This window comes from Saimiri boliviensis, chromosome 9 (assembly GCF_048565385.1).
Source record: "Saimiri boliviensis isolate mSaiBol1 chromosome 9, mSaiBol1.pri, whole genome shotgun sequence".
NCBI classification, from domain to species: domain Eukaryota; kingdom Metazoa; phylum Chordata; class Mammalia; order Primates; family Cebidae; genus Saimiri; species Saimiri boliviensis.
In genome coordinates this window covers 1,678,860-1,698,654 of record NC_133457.1, presented here as the reverse complement: position 1 = coordinate 1,698,654, position 19,795 = coordinate 1,678,860, and the positions used below count along the sequence as shown (strand labels likewise).

The following is a 19,795-nucleotide window of genomic DNA, read 5'->3' as shown; positions in this document are numbered from 1 at the left end:
CAGTGTATTTTTTTTGAGACAGAGTTTCACTCTTGTTGCCCAAGCTGGAGTGCAATGGCGCCATCTCAGCTCACTTGCAACCTCTGCCTCCTGGGTTTAAGCAATTCTCCTGTCTCAGCCTCCCAAGTAGCTGGGATTACAAGCGCGTCCAGCTAATTTTTTGTATTTTTAGTAGAAACAGGTTTTCACCATGTTGGCCAGGCTGGTCTCAAACTTCTGACCTCAAGGTGATCAGCCCGTCTCAGCCTCCCAAAGTGCTGGGATTACAGGTGTGAGCCACCGTGCCTGGCCTCTTCTGTGTTTTCTATAAAACAACTATGCATTCCTGGAAAACTTCACTTTATACAGTCACACGCTAAAAGTAAAACTTTTATGAGAAACGATAAAGTTAAGGAAGACCATCCCTATGGCACTTTGTAACCAAAATATTAACAAAAGCAATCGGAATAAAAATGCAAATAAAAATGTTTAATAATAAGTTCCTAATAAAGATATGACTTTCAGTTGAAGGAAGCACGTATGACCATTTAAGTTTAGGCTTAAGGAATAAGAACATTAGAACGGCAGTTTCAGCAAAACCCAGTTTCAGCAAAAACAACATAAATCTTCAGTTTGGCAACTAACCTACAGTTCTCTTCTCATAAAATGCATTTGACAATACAAAAGTTAGATTGCTTTAAAGGGTAATCTAGCCAGGCTCAGTGGCTCACACCAATAATCCCAGCACTTTGGGAGGCCGAAGAGGCGAGCAGATCACCTGAGGTCGGGAGTTAGAAATGCTGCTGACCAACACGGAGAAACCCATCTCTACTAAAAATACAAAATTAGCTGGGCATCGTGTCGCGTGCCTGTAATCTCACCTACTCGGGAGGCTGAGGCAGAACTGCTTGAACCCGGGAAGCAGACATCGTGGTGAGCCAAGATCACATCACTACACTTGTTTCAAGGACTGGAACATGGCCAAACTAAGCCAAAAGGAAGAATTCACAAGTGACCACCATGGCTTGTTTCCTTCAGCGCTTAGAACAGTTTGAGCTCTTAGTATACTTTGAGCTGGACTATTGTCACCTGATGCAAAACATGAATAGGCTGGAGAAAATCATGTATCAACCAGAGCAATTTCCTTCTTATACTGACATAATTCCCCTATTTACCAATTACATGAGCCTATTCCAGATACAGACACATGCTGGAGCACAACCAAGTATTCTTTTAACCCATGGTATCTCTTTTATTCTAATTAAGTTCCTAAAAGATTAGTCGTGGCATTTTGCAAATATGGGAACTGAAGCTCAAGAGAGGCAAGTAAAATGTATCCAAAGATTCCCACCACCTCCCACAACCTAACCTCAAACTTGCAAATACTCCTGGGAGGGCTTCAAACCAAGACCTTTAAATTCTACTACGTGCATTCACCGTATTTACCAAAAGACCATTAGTGCGCTGTTATGGTTCCTGATTACCAGTTTTCACTTGTGAAAAGTCACTTGTATGTTGATTTGTCAGAACAAAGGAGCCAACCGACCAATATATCTACTAGCAGAATATGTATGAGTCATCCGGAAGAAAACGTAAGAAAGGCAAATGAAGCTAGATAAAATAAAGCAGCCAGATTCACCGGTGTATCTGACACACAAAAAAGGAACAAACCAAATACAGATGCAACAAACTAGAACACATACCCACTAAGGCCGGGCTGGTGGCTGCCACCTGTCACCCCAGCACTTTGGGAGGCCAAGGCAGGCGGATCTCGAGGTCAGGAGTTCGAGACCATCCTGGCCAACATGGTGAAACCCCATCTCTAGTAAAATACAAGAAATTAGCCAGGTGTGGTGGTGGTGCAAGCTACTACCAGTAGCTGTAGTCCCAGCTACTCGAGAGGCTGAGGCAGGGAAACACTTGAACCCAGGAGGCAGAGTTTGCAGTCGGCACCACTGCACTCCAGCCTAGAGACAGAGCAAGACTCCTTCAAAAAAAAAAAAAAAAAAAAAAAACCAGGGCGGGGCGCGGTGGCTCACGCCTGTAATCCCAGCACTTTGGGAGGCCGAGGCGGGTGAATCACGAGGTCGAGAGATCGAGACCATCCTGGTCAACATGGTGAAACCCCGTCTCTACTAAAAATACAAAAATTAGCTGGGCATGGTGTCACGTGCCTGTAATCCCAGCTACTCAGGAGGCTGAGGCAGGAGAATTGCCTGAGCCCAGGAGGCGGAGGTTACAGTGAGCCAAGATCACGACACCACACTCCAGCCTGGGCGACCGAGTGAGCCTTGGTCTTAAAAAAAAAAAAAAATACCACCCCTGCCAGCCAGCCTACATTCAACAGTAGAAACACAGGAAAATACAAGATGTCCCCATGCTAGACTGTGATAGCAGATGTGCAGAGGAGGGGGTCAGAAAGAACCAGTCGGGGCCACAGAATCCATTGTGCAACAATGACTGGTTTAAAGAGACAAAGGGCAGAGAGCGTACACATCCTTGGACCTCTGAGGAAAAACCACAGTCAAAGAGAAGGGCAGCAGGAGAGGTACGGACTGGGCACGCGAGGCCACGAATCCGAAAAACAAGCCAGGCAAGAATCATATGCCGGTAGTTAAAGGTAAGGGTTCAGGTTAGGGGGCAAAAAACCATGACCAAGGGGGAAGAGCCTGCAGGGCACGTCAATATCAGGAAGAAGTGGGCAAGTCCAAACACCGCCCCAATTCAGGTTTAACTGCTATGGTCAGGCCGCGGTCTCTGAATCTTTTACCCATGTTTGGAGTATTTTCCTTGTTTCTCCTAGCAAGTTCTACACTGTTAACAAGCCAAAAGGATTCTGCAGCTGACAAAAAAAAACAAAGAGCAGGGTGCTAGGCTATCAAGCAGACCCTCAAAATTCTTACAGCACCGTCAGTCCCGGTGGCTCATGCCTGTAATCCCAGCACTTTGGGAAGCCAAAAGCACGAGGATCGCTTGAGCCCAGGAGTTCAAGACCAGCCTGGACAACAGAGTGAGACCCCATCTCTACCAAAAACCACAAAAATCAGCGAGCTGGTGTGTACCTGTAGTCCCAGATACTCAGGAGGCTGAGGTGACAGGATCACCTGAGCCCGGGGAGGTCAGGGACGCAGCAAGCCACGACCACGTGTCACTGTACTCCAGCCCAGGTAACAGAGTTAAGACCCTGTCGCAAAAAGAGAAACATTCTTACTGCAGGAACACAGTAAGTCCAAAGGACAACTAATGTGTGAAACTGGATGCATCTCCTTTCCAGTTTTGTATACGTGAATCCCTCACAAAAGCATAAGCGTCTACTGTACTAGCAAACCTAAGTCTCAGACAGAGCCTCGTGGGATTCGGCTTAAGAAGAGAAAGGCTGAGGAGTTCCAGGCACTAAACCCGATGCTGAGGATCAAAACGGGTGACCTGGGCTAGAAACAGATGACTAGCGGCCATCAGAGGCCAGGATGTTAACTTAAGACTATCACAGAAAGAGAGTTAATCTTCAAACAGTATAACTTCATGCAGGCAGTGTTACGGCATGTAAATTTTTGTTTAAAACCATATAAAACAACTATACAAACTTCTTCTCAAATGGGATATAAGAAACTTTATGTAATGGTCATTCTTCTGTTTGTAATTATAGTCCTTTATGAGAAGCATTCAGGGTTCTTAAAAGCTAGAGCAGGCCGGGCGCGGTGGCCCATGCCTGTAATCCCAGCACTTTGAGAGGCCGAGGCAGGTGGATCGCGAGGTCAAGAGATCGAGACCATCCTGGTCAACATGGTGAAACCCCGTCTCTACTAAAAATACAAAAAATTAGCTGGGCTTGGTGGTGCGTGCCTGTAATCCCAGCTACTCAGGAGGCTGAGGCAGGAGAATTGCCTGAACCCAGGAGGCGGAGGTTGCAGTGAGCCAAGATCGCGCCATTGCACTCCAGCCTGGGTAACAAGAGCAAAACTCCGTCTCAAAAAAAAAAAAAAAAAAAGCTAGAGCTAGGCCAGGAGCAGTGGCTCATGCCTACAATCCCAGCACTTTGAGAGGCCCAAATGGGCGGATCATCTGAGTCAGGAGTTCAAGACCAGCCTGGCCAACGTGGTAAAACCCCATCTCTACTAAAAATACAAAAATTAGCTGGGCACAGTGGCAGGCACCTGTAACCCCAGCTACTCGGGAGGCTGAGACACGAGAATCGCTTGAGCCAGGGAAGGCAGATATTGCAGTGAGCCAAGATCAAACCACTGCACTCCAGCCTGGGCAACAGAGCAAGACTCTGTTTTAACACAAAAAAAAAAAAAAAAAGCTAGAGCAGTTCAGATTTTCCCTCCAAAAAAAACTCTTATATGTACATTTAAGAGTAACCAAAATTATTTATTATTTGTTATCTTCTTTTTCTTTTTCTTGAGACAGAGTCTCACTCTGTCACCAGGCACCAGGCTGGAGTGCAGTGGTGCGATCTTGGCTCACTGCAACCTCCGCCTCCTGGGTTCAAGCAATTCTCCTACCTCAGCTTTCCAAGTAGCTGGGACTACAGGCACGCACCACCATGCCCAGCTAATTTTTTGTATATTTTAGTAGAGACAGGGTTTCACCATGTTGGCCTGGATGGTCTCGATCTCTTGACCTTGTGATCCACCCACCTCAGCTTCCCAAAGTGCTGGGATTACAGGCTTGAGCCACTGTGGCCGGCCTGCATCTTCTTATGTATGCCTGCAAAAATTGAGGCAGCAGAACTTCAGAATCCTCATATAGCTTCAGAATACCACCTGAAGACATTAGCCACCAATCTGTACTCCGTCATTCACAATGTCAATGTTTCTCATTCTGAGTACTAATTCTAAATCCATAAAAGTAGAAAAGTACAATTCTATACTCCTTTGAACAAGTATTTTCTAAATTAACTTGATAAAATTCTTAAGAAATAATGTCCATTAAAAGCATTTTTTTTTTGTTTTTTTGTTTGTTTTTTTTTTGAGATGGAGTTTCGCTCTTGTTACCCAGGCTGGAGTGCAATGGCGCAATCTCGGCTCACCGCAACCTCCGTCTCCTGGGTTCAGGCAATTCTCCTGCCTCAGCCTCCTGAGTAGCTGGGATTACAGGCACGAGCCACCATGCCCAGCTAATTTTTTGTATTTTCAGTAGAGACGGGGTTTCTCCATGTTGACCAGGATGGTCTCGATCTCTTGACCTCGTGATCCACCCGCCTCAGCCTCCCAAAGTGCTGGGATTACAGGCTTGAGCCACCGCGCCCAGCAAAAGCATGTTTTTATGAAAAATAAAGAGTATAGAAAATGCATGTGTGTTAACAAGTCCCTGAAAATGTTTCAATTATTTCTGCACGTATACATATCCTGTGTTGTGCCATATGGATTTTTAGTGAGAATCCATGTTAATGTTTGTATAAAATTTAACATGTTTATTTGAAGTGACTGGTGACAGCAGTAGCCACTGACAACGGGAGCAGGGTTGCCTCAAGAAAAAGTAGCGATTCTACTCCAGAAAGCTAAAAAGAAAAAGAAAATTTAAAAAATAAAAAAAAAATTAAAAAATTTATTTTGAGACAGTTTCACTCTTTCACCCAGGCTGGAGTGCAGGGCACCATCTTGGTTCACGGCAACCCCCGCCTCTCGGGTTCAAGCCATTCTCATGCCTCGGCCTCCCAAGTACCCGGGATTACAGGTGCCCGCCACCATACCCTGCTGATTTTTTGTATTTTTAGTAGAGACAGGGTTTCACCATGTTGGTCAGGCTGGTCTCAAACTCTTGACCTCAGGTGACCCACCCGCCTCAGCCTCCCAAAGTGCTGGGATTACAGGCATGAGCCACTGCACCCTGACAAAAACTTTATTTTTAAGAAAAGCATCTTGCATTGGTACCAAATTAAAGAAAGAAAAAAGTACAGGCCAGGTGCAATGGCTCACGCCTGTACTCCCAGCACTTTGGGAGTCCGAGGCAGGCGGATCACCTGAGGTCGAGAGTTCGAGACCAGCCTGACCAACATGGAGAAACCCTGTCTCCACTAAAAACACAAAAATTGGCCAGGTGTGATGGTGAGTGCCTGTAATCCCAGATACTTGGAAGAGTGGGGCAGGAGAATCGCTTGAACCCGGGAGACAGTGGAGGTTGCGATGAACCAAGATTGCACCATTGCACTCCAGCCTAGGCAACAAGAGCAGACTCCATCTGGAAAAAAAAAAAAAAAGTATGGGCCGGGCGCGGTGGCTCAAGCCTGTAATCCCAGCACTTTGGGAGGCCGAGGCAGGTGGATCACGAGGTCAAAAGATCGAGACCATCCTGGTCAACATGGTGAAACCCCGTCTCTACTAAAAATACAAAAAATTAGCTGGGCATGGTGGCACGTGCCTGTAATCCCAGCTACTCAGGAGGCTGAGGCAGGAGAATTGCCTGAGCCCAGGAGGCGGAGGTTGCGGTGAGCCGAGATCATGCCATTGCACTCCAGCCTGGGTAACAAGAGCGAAACTCCGTCTCAAAAAAAAAAAAAAAGTACGTTATCTTTTTTGCTGTTTTTTTTCTTGAAACATCTCATCTATAGGGCACAGTGGCTCGCTCCTGTAATCCGAGGGCTTTGGAAGGCCAAGGCGAGTGGATCACTTGAGGTCAGGAGTTTGAGGCCAGCCTGGCCAATACAGTGAAACACCGTCTCTACTAAAAACACAAACATTAGCCAGGTGTGGTGGCTCACACTGATAATCCCAGCACTTGAACCAGGGAGGCAGAGGTTGAGGTGAGATTGCGCCACTGTCCTCTAGCCTGGTGAACAAGACAAAAGTCAATCTCAAAAAAAAAAAAAAAAAAAAAAACTTACCAGACACATAACAAAGATCCACAGCATGCATTCTCATCCCAGAGTAACAGAAGTCATCAAATGCAGTGCTAGCCCTCCGAACTGAAAAGTCTAACCAACTCATCTCTGCTGTTGCCACAGTAAGCCATGACAGGTTTACAAAATAAGCTGTCAGGAGGGGTACGCTGCCTCTCTCTACAGATGTTGCCACTGTAGCTAATAAAGGCCACCGAGTAGTAGCTGGCATTTATTACTTCCTATTTGCCAGGCCCCATGCTACCTGCTTTACATGCCTTTCCATTTCAGTCCTCACAACTGCTTTATGAAAAAAGTACTAACTTGCATGGCACAGTGGCTCACACCTGTAATCCCAGCTACTCAGGAGGCTAAGGCAGGGAATTGCCTGAACCCAGGAGGCAGAAGTTGCAGTGAGCCAAGATCGCGCCACTACACTCCAGCCGGGGCAACAGAGCGAGACTTTGTCTCAAAATTAAAAAAAAAAGAAAGAAAGAAAGAAAAAGAAAAAAGTATTAATTATGCTTTACCCTCACTTGAACCAGGGAGACGGAGGTTGCAGTGAGCCAAGATGGCGCCACTGCACTCCAGCCTCGCTTAGAGGGAGACTGCCAGCCAAAAAAAAAAACACATATATATGTAAATCCTTCATTACCATTTTTCAGATGTGGAAACCAACTAGGACGGCTACTTAAGTCTCCAAAGTCACATAATTAGTAGGTACAAGGGACAGGATTCAAACCGTCCAGGTATGTCTGGCTGCAGTTCTTCGCCGCAGTAACATGCTGAGAGTTCACTGCCAGAAATGAGACACAGACTCTCCTCCCTCGTGTCCTGCTACTGCTAAGCAGAGGGCCACTGCCCTCAAAGGAAGGCTAGTATCCAGTCACAGTGCAGCAAATCATGTACACAGAAACAGGTGCTCCCTTTCTCCTGAGGTTGCTCCAGTTAAAGTTGAAAATGAGCACAACTAGAAGACAAACCCCTTTACGGTTAACTAACCAATGAAAACCTGCAAGTGACACGATTACAAATGACACCAACTGCAACCAAAAATAGCATTAAAATCCAACGATCTGTCACTTTGGCATCAACAACACACAGAGATAAGTTATTAAGTCATGAGAGAATCTGTGCAGTATCAGAAGCCATAGTTCCACAAATCCCATTGTGCCAAAGACTATCATAATTATTAAATCAACTACTAGGGGTCAGGCGCGGTGGCTCACACCTGTAATCCCAGCACTTCGGGAGGCCGAGGCAGGTGGATCACCTGAGGTTGGGAGTTTGAGACCAGTTTGACCAACATGGAGAAACCCCGTCTCTTCTAAAAATACAAAATTAGCTGGGCACAGCTGCTCTGGAGGCTGCGGGAGGAGAATCACTCTAACCTGGGAGGCGGAGGCTGCAGTGAGCTGAGATGACACCACCGCACTCAGCCTGGACAGTAACACCAAAATTCCATCTCAAAAAAAAAGTACCCCAATATTCACCTAATGTCCAAACACTTGGCAAAGCAATACCTTTAAAATAATACAAAACGGATGTACTTCTGGACAACCAAAACCTCCTAAAGTTTACACTAATTTATTTTCTAAGTATCAAGCCTGGATAGGCAGGCACAGTGGCTCCCACCTGTAATCTCAGCATTTTGGGATGCTGAGGCCAGTGGATCACCTTAGGTCAGGAGTTCGAGACCAGCTTGGCCAACATGGTGAAACCCTGTCTATACTAAACATTAGCCGGGCATGGTGGCTCATGCCTGTAATCCAAGCACTTTGGAGGCCAAGGCGGGCGGATCATCTGAGGTCAGGAGTTCAAGATCAACTTGACCAACATGGTGAAACCCCATCTTTAAAAAAAAAAAAAAAATTAGCCATGTGTGGTGGTACACTCCTGTAGTTCCAGTACTCAGGAGGCTGAGACAGGAAAATCACTTGAACCTGGGAAGCGGAAGCTGCAGTGAGCAGATACCGTGCCACTGCACCCCAGCCTGGATGAGACAGAGCAAGACTCTGTCAATAAATCAATCAATCACCAGTTCAACACCGGTCTAATAACCCAGTCATGAAACAGAAACAACACTTGTTAATCATACAACTACTCTAATTCTGCTACCAACTCTGAAAAATCAAAATAAGTGTTTACAGAAACATATAGTTGCAGCTCTAAGAACTGAGTGAAAAGCACGGGAGAAGATAACGTTTCCCCCCTATTTTGACCATCCTATCTAAATTCAAAGTAATAAAGATTTTAAAAGCTTAACCAGATGCCTCAATTTTTCAATCATTATTTTTCAAAATGGTAATGGGAACATATTCAAACAGTTCAAAAGGTTACATGTGAAAATAAAGTCTCTCCCACATCTGACCACATAGTCTGCCCACCCCAACGCCAGTTACCAGTCTCTGCTCCAGCTCTGTGGCGTGACTGTAAGCACACGCAGGCAGCATGTATAAATGCACACACACTCGTACACACCATACTCTACGGGTCCCCCTCTCCAGTCTTCGACCCCTTAAGTTAAAATAGAAGCCACCCAGTCTGGCGCGGTGGCTCACACCAGTAATCCCAGCACTTTGTAAGGCCAAGGCGTGTAGATCACTTCCAGTCAGGAGTTCAAGACCAGCCTGGCCAACATGGTGAAACCCTGTTTGTACTGAAAGTATGAAAAACTTGGCTGCCATGGCGGCGCAAGCCTGTAATCCCAACTACTCGGGAGGCTGAGGCAGGAGTGTCATTTACACCTAGAAAGCGGAGGTTGCAGCGAGCCAAGATCATGCCATTGCACTCTAGCCTGCGTGACAAAGCGAGACTCCATCTCAAAACAAACAAACAAAATAGCAGCCAACCATACAGTATTTTCTGACCCTTTGTATTTCCACTTAAATGTATCTTTGAGAAGGCCCTTTAAATATTAACAAGAAAGTCACAAACACCAAATCTAAGCAAATACCTAAAAGAATCATTGGCTAGGCAGAGCAGCTCACACTAATAATCCCAACATTTTGGGAGGCAGGAGGACTGCTTTAGCCCAGGAGTTTGAGACCAGCCTGGGCAACATATTGAGATCCTGTCTCTACAAAAAATTAAACATAAAAAAAGTTGGCTGCGCCTGGTGCAGCTCATCTGTAGTCCTAGCTACTCAGGAGGCTGAGGTGGGAAGATGGCTTGAGCCCAGGAGACTGAGGCTGAAGTGAGCCAGGATCACACCGCTGCACTCCAGCCTGGGTGACAGAGCAAGGCCCTGCCTCAAACAAAGAAATAAAGGAACAAGTAACACAATGACATCTCTCGCCAGGTGTCAAAACTGGTAACCTCTATCTGCTAGCAGCACACAAGGAAGTCTGAAGTCAAAGATGCATTCCCATGATACATCTGGGGTTTTCTTGTACAGAAACACAATACAGTAACAGACTGCACTCCTAACCCCAGTCTATGATTTTACAAATGCATATCAGTTACTAAAGATGACAGAGTAGGGTAATTTAAAGAAAACCCATCATTTTACTAGGGGAAAATTTTTAAGCATGTTATCATACTACATTTTTACATAAATGAGTGCCAAAGAACACAGCTAACAGCTACAAACAGTATCTAAACTCCTTACACTTTTGATAAGTTCTACCTTATAAAAAGATAATTGCAGAAAAAGATAAAGAAATTCATTCATTGCCAGGCACAGTGGCTCAAGCCTGCAATCCCAGCACTTTGGGAGGCCGAGGCGGATGGATCACCAGGTCAAGAGATCGGGACCATGCTGGTCAACATGGTGAAACCCCATCTCGTGCCGGGCACGGTGGCTCACGCCTGTAATCCTAGCACTTTGGGAAGCCGAGGTGGGTGGATCACCTGAGGTCAGGAGTTCAAGACCAGCCTGGCCATCATGGTGAAACCCCATCTTAAAAAAAAGAAAAGAAAAAAAGAAGAAAGAAACCCCATCTCTACTAAAAATACAAAAAAATTAGCTGGGCATGGTGGCACGTGCCTGTAATCCCAGCTACTCAGGAGGCTGAGGCAGGAGAATTGCCTGAACCAGGAGGTGGAGGTTGCGGTGAGCCGAGATCACGCCATTGCACTCCAGCCTAGGTAACAAGAGCGAAACTCCATCTCAAAAAAAAAAAAAAAAATACATTCATTGCCGGGCTCGGTGGCTCACATCTGCAATCCCTGCACTTTGGGAGGCCAAGGCAGGAGGATCACCTGAGGCCAGGAGTTCTAGACCAGCCTGGCCAACAGGGTGAAACCCTGCCTTAATTTAAAAAAAAAAAAAATTAAATAAAAAAAAAAATAAATTCAGCCGGGCGCGGTGGCTCCAGCCTGTAATCCCAGCACTTTGGGAGGCCAAGGCAGGTGGATCACGAGGTCAAGAGATCAAGACCATCCTGGTCAACATGGTGAAACCCCGTCTCTACTAAAAATACAAAACATTAGCTGGGCATGGTGGCACGTGCCTGTAATCCAAGCTACTCAGGAGGCTGAGGCAGAATTGCCTGAACCCAGGAGGCGGAGGTTGCGGTGAGCTGAGATCGTGCCATTGCGCTCCAGCCTGGGTAACAAGAGCGAAACTCCGTCTCAGAAAAAAAATAAATAAATAAATTCATTATCTATTCTCATTACCTTATTTCAGAAACCCAAAGTAGATGTCTCACTTGCCTTATACTGTGACATATGATAGCCACTAAATAGAAATGTAACATGATTAGTATACACTCTTCCCAATTAGCCTGTTCAAATTAAAGAAAAAGAATACCTCTCCCTAACTCGTAAACTGTGTTCTATTCACAGCTGAAGGTAACCACCAAAACATGTTATTACTAACCACATCTGGCAAAGTGTTTTCTTACGCTCATGTCACATACTTTCTGAACTATTATTCTAATTAAGACTGTAGATTTTTAGTACTTAAATACTCCTAAGAAAATTTTCCATGTAGATCCCTCTCAAAAGTGATAAAGTTAAATGACAGAATCCCGGTCAGGCAAGGTGGCTCACGCCTATAATCCCAGTATTTTGGGAGGCTGAGGCAGGCGGATCCCTTGAAGTCAGGAGTTCAAGATCAGCCTGGCAACACAGTGAAACTCCATCTCTACTACTGGACAATATGGCGAAAATCTGCACTAAAAATACAAAACGTAGCCAGATGTGGTGGCAGGCAGCTGTAATCCCAGCTACTTGGGAGGCGAGGCAGGGAGAATCTCTTGAACCAGGAGGCGGAGGTTGCAGTGAGCCGAGATCACACTATTGCACTCCAGCCTGGACGACAGAGTGAGACTCCATCTCCAAATTTAAAAAAGCCCAGGCTCGGTGGCTCACCCCTGTACATAGCACTTTATGAGGCCGGGCAGATGGATCACAAGGTCAGGAGTTCAAGACCAGCCTGGCAAGATGGTGAAATTACCCAGGCATGGTGGCAGATACCCGTAATCCCAGCTACTCAGGAGGCAAGAAGAATCCCTTGAACCTGGGTGGCAGTGGTTGCAGTGAGCCAAGATCACGTCAATGCATTCCACCCTGGGCAACAGAGTGAGACTCCATCTCAAAACAAACAAACAAACAAAAAGAATCTACCAGGCTCGGTGGCTCACGCCTGTAATCCCAGCACTTTGGGAGGCCAAGGCAGGTGGATCACAAGGTCAGGAGTTTAAGACTCAGCCTGGCCAGGACAGTGAAACCCCATCTCTACTAAAAATACAGAAATCAGCCAGGTGTGGTGGCAGGTGCCTGTAATCTCAGCTACTTGGGAGACTGAGGCAGAAAATTGCTTGAACCTGGGAGGCAGAGACAAGATCATGCTGCTGCACTCCAACCTGGGTGTCAGAGCAAGACTCCATCTTAAAAAAAAAAAAGAATCCTAGAATCTTAATAAAGGAATTAAGTATCTCGTATACTCAATTCAAGTATCTGAACAAATAAAAGAACTTCAGATAACATTTCATCTGATCATCTTAACAGACATTTATAGAAACTAAGCGATTTACTCATGCAACCGTGGCTTCACAAAGAATCGGTTTAAAAATACTGTTTGCTTAATATTAGAGGCAGGTTAAAATGCTACCCCATTCAGGCAGATGCAAACTTAAGAACAAAAAACGTTAAGCATTCACTCAAAAACTGAGTCACTGATCGTCTCTTTACAATGTCCTGCTCTCCACTGTGCTGAAAAGACACAATGAAAAGAGAAACAGGTAGTGGGGAAAAGGCACTTACTTACACACCTGATCTCAGACAAAATACTGAAGGTATCAAATAGACCGATACCTAGTTTGTTAAAAGGTGAAAAAGAATCCACCATTTTAAGGTAATTAAAAATTTTAAACATTTAAAAAAAGGGGGGGGGGGGTGGGCACAGTGGCTCACGCCTCTAAGTCCAACACTTTGGGAGGCTGAGGGGGCAGGTGGATCACCTGAGGTCGGGAATTCAAAATGAGCCTGAACAACATGGAGAAACCCCATCTCTACTAATAATACAAAATTAGGGGGCATGGTGGCACATGCCTGTAATCCCAGCTACTTGGGAGGTTGAGGCAGGAGAATCAAGTGAACCCCAAATTAGCGGGCATGGTGGCACATGCCTGTAATCCCAGCTACTCGGGAGGCTGAGGCAGAAGAATCAAGTGAACCCCATACATGGAGGCTGCAGTGAGCTGAGATCATGCCATGGCACTCCAGCCTGGGCAACAAGAGAGAAACTCTGTCTCAAAAAAAGAAGCCTTGAGAGTCCACAGTACAATTTTCTATAAGAAACTCCTGAAATACCATGGGGTGGGGGGGATTACTGGCCGGATTCAGTGGCTCACAACGGTAATCACAGCACTTTGGGAGGCCAAGGCGGGTGGATCACCTGATATCAGAGGTTCTAAACCAGCCCGGCCAACATAGAGAAACCCCACCTCTACTAAAAATACAAAAATTAGCCAGGTGTAGTGACGGGCACCTGTAATCCCAGCTACTAAGGAGGCTGAGGCAGGAGAATCACTTGAACCCAGGAGGCGGAGGTTGCCATGAGTCGACAGGACGCCACTGTACTCCAGCCTGGGTGACAGAGCGAGACGCCGTCTCAAAAAAGAAATAAATAAATAAAAATTTCAAAAGGATATAACACCAAATTGGTTGCCTTTCTAGTCAATTACCCTAGCTGGCTGGCACCAATACGGCAGTCTTACCATAAAAACTTACTGAAGGGAGACAGTTAAGATGGCATTCTGGCCGGGCGAGGTGGCTCAAGCCTGTAATCCCAGCACTTTGGGAGGCCGAGGCGGGTGGATCACGAGGTCAAGAGGTCGAGACCATCCTGGTCAATATGGTGAAACCCCGTCTCTACCAAAAATACAAAAAATGAGCTGGGCCTGGTGGCGCGTGCCTGTAATCCCAGCTACTCAGGAGGCTGAGGCAGGAGAATTGCCTGAACCCAGGAGGCGGAGGTTGCGGTGAGCCGAGATCGCGCCATTGCACTCCAGCCTGGGTAACAAGAGCGAAACTCCGTCTCAAAAAAAAAAAAAATGCTAGAAGGAAAAAGGTGCACCCCTCCAAGAAATGTAACATTGCAGTTGAGGCAACAAAACAATACACAGTTATGGGATATGTGGTCTTCATTCAATGCAATGGGGTCTCAGAATATCCTGAGTCAGGATGGTCAGAAAAGGACTCGTGGAAGGGGGAGGGCTCACACTAGGCTACAAACAGGACGAAGGGAAGAGCCGCATGCACAAAAGCAAAGTAGTGAGAATGGCAAAGACCACAGTATTGGAGAGGCAGGCGAGACTCCCAGCTGGGGAAGAGTGGGAAATACAGCTGAAGAGGTAGAAGGAAACCTTCTTAAAAGCCAGACTGAAGCATATAAATTCAATCCAGTTGGCAAAGAGAATCCATTATGGGTTCTCCAGCAGGGGAACTGACAAGATGAAACCAGTACTTTAAATAAATTACACTGTCAGTAGTTACAGAAGATAAAATGAGTAAGAAAGGTTGCTCAGGGCAACCAAATAAAAACTTAATAACCCAGACCTACAACCATTCATTCATTCACTGAGAAGACAGACTGCTAGGTAACAACACTGGCCGAGAATTCACACAAACGTGGCCTAAATTCCTGCTGTCCCCTACTACCTGAACGTCAATTTTCTCACTGCTCAATTCAGGGCATCAGCACTCAGACTGCCCCAAGAACTTGTCAGAGCACCTGTACAGTCCCGACATACAGAACTTTGACTATTAGTGAGGTGAACACTACTGCTAAAGTATGGTTAAAAATGGGAAGTTGAGTCAGGCACGGTGGCTCACACCTGTAATCCCAGCACTTTGGGAGGCTGAGGCAGGTGGATCAACTGAGGTCAGGAGTTCAAGACCAGCCTAACCAACACCATGAAACCCCATCTCCACTACTATATATATATAAATTAGGCCGGGCGCGGTGGATCACACCCATAATCCCAGCACTTTGGGAGGCCGAGGTGGGTGAATCAGGAGGTCAGGAGTTCGAGATCAGCCTGTTCAACAAGATGAAACCCTGTCTCTACTAAAAATGCCAAAATTAGCCAGGTGTGGTGGCATGCACCTGTAGTCCCAGCTATTCGGGAGGCTGAAGCCGGAGAATAGCTTGAACCCGGGAGACGGAGGTTTCAGTGAGCTGAGATCATTCCACTTCACTCCCTCTTGGGCAACAGAGTGAGACTCCGTCTCAAAAAAAAAAAATGAGAAGTGAAAACAAGACAAGGCTCACAGAGGAACAGAACTTCCAAGGACAACTATCTTAACAGCAGCTGATAATAGTGAAAAGAACACACAGGTAAAAAACAAAAAATCAGAGAGAGAGAAAAAGAAAATAAAACCACCTACCCATAGTAATCACGACAGCCTAAAAGGCAGACCCTAAGTTCTGCTGGACCCAGCCTTGAAAGAGTTCTCTTTTTATTTAAAGAGTTAAAAAATGTTTCAAATGGTGCACGTAAGTTTAAGAACCCAGATGACAGAACAGTAACAAAGGCATGCAAAATACCCTCCACTGTACCTCTAACACTTCTGTAACTCAGTACTGTTCCCACTCGGTGTCAAAATTCTAATCATTCGCAGTATATGTAAGCTTTAAACCCCAACTTTAAAAGTAAAAAAACAAGCTAAATTTACTTCAAACAGGTTGCCCGGGAACTCAGGAAACGGAGCTACCAAATGCTTTCTATGACATTATGCCCCTACTAAAATAAATAACAAGCAAATTAAATGTAATACAAAGAAATGAACTTCAAAAATCAAACCAATCAGGGGCAACTTACATGATGCTTAGAATGTCAACCATTGTTCTCAGAGTGTCAACCACTGTTCTAAGGACCTCACACATACTAAATCTTCTCCACGCTATGAAGCTGACTGTCCCCCTTACACAGATAAAGAAACTAAAACATGTTGAGAGCCAAGCTTGGTGGCTCACGCCTGTAATCCCAATACCTCGGGAAGCCGAGGTAGTCGGATTACCTGAAGTCAACAGTTCAAGACCAGCCTGGCCAACATGGTGAAACTCCATCTCTACTGAAAATCCTTAAATTAGCTGGGTCTGGTAGCGGGTGCCTATAATCCCAGCTACTGGGGAGGCAGAGGCAGGAGAACTGCTTGAACCCAGGAGGCAGAGGTTCCAATGAGATCACGCCACTGCACTCCAGCCTGGGCAACGGAGCAAGACTCCATCTCAAAAAAATAAAAATAAGCCGGGCGCGGTGGCTCAAGCCTGTAATCCCAGCACTTCGGGAAGCCAAGGCAGTCGGATTACCTGAAGTCAACAGTTCAAGACCAGCCTGGCCAACATGGTGAAACCCCGTGTCTACTAAAAATACAAAAAATTAGCTGGGCATGGTGGTGCGTGCCTGTAATCTCAGCTACTCAGGAGGCTGAGGCAGGAGGATTGCCTGAACCCAGGAGGCGGAGGTTGCGGTGAGCCGAGATCGCGCCATTGCACTCCAGCCTGGGTCACAAGAGTGAAACTCCGTCTCAAAAAAAAAAAAAAAAAAATAGGCTGGGCTCAATGGCTCAGGCCTGTAACCCCAGCATTTTGGGAAGCCAAGGCGGGTGGATCACCTGAGGTAGGGCGTCTGAGACCAGCCTGACCAACACAGAGAAACCCTCAACTGTAGATCATCGACTTCATTAGACCTCTCCTCCTTAGTATGGTTGTTAAAAAAAAAAAAAAAAAGAAAAGAAAAAAGAAAAAAAGAAACCCCATCTCCACCGAAAATACAAAATTAGTCGGACATGGTGGTACATGCCTGTAATCCCAGCTACTTGGGAGGCTGCGGCAGGAGAACTGCTCCAGCAGGGAGGAGGAGGCTGCAGTGAGCTGCAATGACACCGCTGCGCTCAAGCCTCGGCAAGCGTGCAACCCCACCTCGAAACAAAAATAAAACACGAGAAACGACCACCCCAACATCACAACTAGTAAGAGATACCACCCGAGTCTGAACTCACTGTAACCACTATATTACAACACAAAGACCTTCACGGACTTTAATGCTTTTTCCTACGTAAGTTTTTAAGAAGATACACTGGGAGGACAGTTATACTATTATTTGCTGTTGCTTATTAAGTATAGGCATGGAACTTAATCTCCGTTGGCAGTATTTAGAAAGGCTATTTCACCACTGCCAATCTTAAAGTAGGAAATACAGCAGCTTCCAAGAAGACAGCCTTTTTTTTTTTTTTTTTTTTTTGAGACAGATGGATTCCCGCTCTGTCCCCAAGCTGGAGTGAAGTGGCAAGATCTCAATTCACTGCAACTCCACCTCCCAGGTTCAAGCGATTCTCCTGCCTTAGCCTCCAGCCTCCGAAGTAGCTGGGACTACAGGCACACACCACCGGGCCCACCTAATTTTTGTATTTTTAGTAGAGACAGGGTGTTTCACTACACTGGCCAGGATGGTCTCCATATCTGAACCTCGTGATCCGCCCACCTCAGCCTCCCAGAGTGCGGAGATATTACAGGCATGAACCACCGCAGGCAGCAAGACCGCATCTTAGTAAATGGTGCTAGGAGTTCAGCAGGATGATTTGAGTCCTGTGAATTTCATTTACTCAGGCAATCCCTTGACCCAGTTAGTGGAGATGCTCAACTGTCCTTCATCAACTTGATTAAAAACACAAGTTTTTGGAAGAGCTACACAGATCAAGACTAACAAAACAGCTGGGAAAATTCCACAGATGCAATCATCTAAGACAGACCCAGGTTTGAATCCCAGTGCTCATTTAATCATTTTGTGGCCTTGAACAAGTGAATTAACTTCTTTGCACCTCTGTTTCATCATCTACAAAAAGAGCCCAACATTACCTCATAGGATTAGCCTGGGGAATAAATGGCAGAGAAAGCACCTCACACCTCCTAGAGGGTAGCTCCGAACATCTAGCGCCTCTCCCCTGGCTCTCCGGTAACAGGGCAATTAACTATACTCTTTCCAGAATCCCATCTCGGAGGGGTAAATAGCCACACGTCTCCAGGATCAGATCTCTCATAGAGCCTTTGCTTTTTAACTTCAAGTGTCTGTTGGTGGCAGAGCAGGAGATGGTACTTAAACTGAACGATACTCAGCAATTCTTCACTCCACAGCTTTAGGGTCCTAGCCCTTCTCTTCTGCCAGAACATCTGAGCACAGAGTATAAATGTCTCATGTTCGCCGCTTTCCTTTTTTGCATTTCAGTGACTGATACTGTAAATGCTATTTGTGAAATGAGTCCAATTCACATGTACTAGAAAAATACACGTTCTAGTGAGTGCCAGTGTTTCTGCCATCTCTCCCCTGACTTCCTACCGTTCACATTCTTCTGTTCTTTTTATATAAATGACACCAAAATTCAACAAACCCAACAAATTATTTCAACCAACTTCATCAAAATGTGTCAAGTCAGAAATGCTTTATGATAGTACTGGCTACAAATGGGAAAAGGGAAAGTCCTCTGTCAGGGGTTCATCTGACAACGTTGTCCATACACTGCACTGCTATCCTATATATGAACTGATGGATTTCATCAACAGGTTGAGGATCAAAAGGTCTACTCATCATATTTCCTTTCATCAGTAGCCCCTATGTTTGTATTATCTTCTGCCCTTTCTACATGTTAGCTTGAAAGGCTCCTCACACACAGGAAGCTGGTGTCATGGTCATCATGCGAAACCTTTAATTAGGTGTTGAGAACGCAAGTATCAAAAAGATTACTGGACATACGTTTTAAAATGTGTAACACTTCTTTGAAGCAACTAGCGCAAAAATATCTCTGCAAGGGGCCACTCCACTTACCACCACTGTCACCCACATTAGTCACCACAGCTGGTATTTGTTAAAAGAAAAATGTCTTATAAACTGAGTTGGTGAGCCTTGCAACCATTTTCATGCCATTAACATGTGACTTTATTAAGTTCCTTAACAGTAGGAAAAACTTTTCCCAGGCACGTAGTTTTCATGCCCCATACAGTTGAGTATTCTGTCCTGTAGATCTAACAACTCAAACGGCAAAAAAAAAAAAAAAAAAATAGGAGTTATTACGACTTTAATGATTGTGATTACATACATCTCAGTGCAGGATAGGGGTGAAAAGAAAATCATATTCCAAACGAACAAGAAAACGTGGATTTACGAGCAGGAGGCCCAATCACACATCACACGCCTAACTGCTCTCAGGCTGAGTTTCTTCCTGCAGCCCCTCCCCCACAGGTAAATGCTAACTATTTCTAGAACTCTCAGCAACAATTTGGGAAGCTTGCCATCAACTCCCATGATACCGCCCAATATACACCATGTTTTCGGGGAGACAAAGCTGCCCTACTTCCCCAGACTACAAACTTATTAAAACTGTGAGAACATACAATCCCAGGAAGTCAGGATTACTCAAATACATCCATGTAGCATAGTTCTTATTTTAATAAAAATGAAAATGAATTACACTGGAAAACCCAAACAGTCACTCATTTTATCTTCAATGTGTAATCGAAATTATTTATTCAAAGTTGCTGCAGGTAAG

General features: G+C 45.4%; 1 protein-coding gene across 8 annotated transcripts in view; it reads right to left on the bottom strand.

The window, feature by feature from the left end:
- Positions 1–19,795, bottom strand: part of TBL1XR1 (TBL1X/Y related 1) — a 186,154-nt gene that overhangs the window by 164,652 nt on the left and 1,707 nt on the right. The gene's annotated exons all lie outside the window — the stretch shown is intronic.